Source organism: Salvelinus fontinalis, chromosome 35 (assembly GCF_029448725.1).
Source record: "Salvelinus fontinalis isolate EN_2023a chromosome 35, ASM2944872v1, whole genome shotgun sequence".
NCBI lineage: Eukaryota > Metazoa > Chordata > Actinopteri > Salmoniformes > Salmonidae > Salvelinus > Salvelinus fontinalis.
In genome coordinates this window covers 34,436,718-34,438,696 of record NC_074699.1, presented here as the reverse complement: position 1 = coordinate 34,438,696, position 1,979 = coordinate 34,436,718, and the positions used below count along the sequence as shown (strand labels likewise).

The following is a 1,979-nucleotide window of genomic DNA, read 5'->3' as shown; positions in this document are numbered from 1 at the left end:
CCCTCTGAAGCGTAGTCTACCTGCCCCTGCCCCTCTGAAGCATAGTCTACCTGCCCCTCTGAAGCGTAGTCTACCTGCCCCTGCCCCTCTGAAGCGTAGTCTACCTGCCCCTGCCCCTCTGAAGCATAGTCTACCTGCCCCTGCCCCTCTGAAGCGTAGTCTACCTGCCCCTGCCCCTCTGAAGCATAGTATACCTGACCCTGACCCTCTGAAGCATAGCCTACCAATCCCCTGCCCCTCTGAAGCATAGTCTACCTGCCCCTGCCCCTCTGAAGCGTAGTCTACCTGCCCCTGCTCCTCTGAAGCATAGTCTACCTGCCCCTGCCCCTCTGAAGCGTAGTCTACCTTCCCCTGCCCCTCTGAAGCATAGTCTACCTGCCCCTGCCCCTGCCCCTCTGAAGCATAGTTTACCTGCCCCTGCCCCTCTGAAGCGTAGTCTACCTACCCCTGCTCCTCTGAAGCATAGTCTACCTGCCCCTGCCCCTTTGAAGCGTAGTCTACCTTCCCCTGCCAATCTGAAGCATAGTCTACCTGCCCCTGCCCCTCTGAAGCATAGTTTACCTGCCCCTGCCCCTCTGAAGCATAGTATACCTACCCCTGCTCCTCTGAAGCATAGTCTACCTGCCCCTGCACCTCTGATGCATAGTCTACCTGCCCCTGCCCTTCTGAAGCATAGTCTACCTGCCCCTCTGAAGCATAGTCTACCTTCCCCTGCCCCTCTTAAGCATAGTCTACCTTCCCCTGCCCCTCTGAAGCATAGTATACCTGCCCCTGCCCCTCTGAAATATAGTCTACCTGCCCCTGCCCCTCTGAAGCGTAGTCTACCTGCCCTTGCCCCTCTGAAGCATAGTCTACCTGCCCCTGCCCCTCTATAGCGTAGTCTACCTGCCCCTGCACCTCTGAAGCGTAGTCTACCTGCCCCTGCTCCTCTGAAGCATAGTCTACCTGCCCCTGCCCCTTTGAAGCGTAGTCTACCTTCCCCTGCCCCTCTGAAGCATAGTCTACCTGCCCCTGCCCCTCTGAAGCATAGTTTACCTGCCCCTGCCCCTCTGAAGCATAGTATACCTACCCCTGCTCCTCTGAAGCATAGTCTACCTGCCCCTGCACCTCTGATGCATAGTCTACCTGCCCCTGCCCTTCTGAAGCATAGTCTACCTGCCCCTCTGAAGCATAGTCTACCTTCCCCTGCCCCTCTTAAGCATAGTCTACCTTCCCCTGCCCCTCTGAAGTATAGTCTTTCAATCCCCTGCCACTCTGAAGCATAGTCTACCTTCCCCTGCCCCTCTTAAGCATAGTCTACCTGCCCCTGCCCCTCTGAAGCACAGTATACCTGCCCTTACCCCTCTGAAGCGTAGTCTACCTGGCCCTCTGAATATAGTCTACCTGCCCCTGCCCCTCTGAAGCGTAGTCTACCTGCCCCTGCCCCTCTGAAGCATAGTCTACCTGCCCCTCTGAAGCGTAGTCTACCTGCCCCTGCCCCTCTGAAGCGTAGTCTACCTGCCCCTGCCCCTCTGAAGCATAGTCTACCTGCCCCTGCCCCTCTGAAGCGTAGTCTACCTGCCCCTGCCCCTCTGAAGCATAGTATACCTGCCCCTGACCCTCTGAAGCATAGCCTACCAATCCCCTGCCCCTCTGAAGCATAGTCTACCTGCCCCTGCCCCTCTGAAGCGTAGTCTACCTGCCCCTGCTCCTCTGAAGCATAGTCTACCTGCCCCTGCCCCTCTGAAGCGTAGTCTACCTTCCCCTGCCCCTCTGAAGCATAGTCTACCTGCCCCTGCCCCTGCCCCTCTGAAGCATAGTTTACCTGCCCCTGCCCCTCTGAAGCATAGTATACCTGCCCCTGCTCCTCTGAAGCATAGTCTACCTGCCCCTGCCCCTCTGAAGCATAGTCTTTCTGCCCCTGCTCTTCTGAAGCATAGTCTACCTGCCCCTCTGAAGCATAGTCTACCTGCCCCTCTGAAGCATAGTCTACCTGCCCC

At 57.6% G+C, this 1,979-nt stretch overlaps 1 pseudogene; it reads left to right on the top strand.

Moving 5' to 3' along the window:
- Positions 1 to 362: 362 nt before the first annotated feature.
- Positions 363 to 1,154, top strand: LOC129834958 (skin secretory protein xP2-like; annotated as a pseudogene).
- Positions 1,155 to 1,979: the final 825 nt, after the last annotated feature.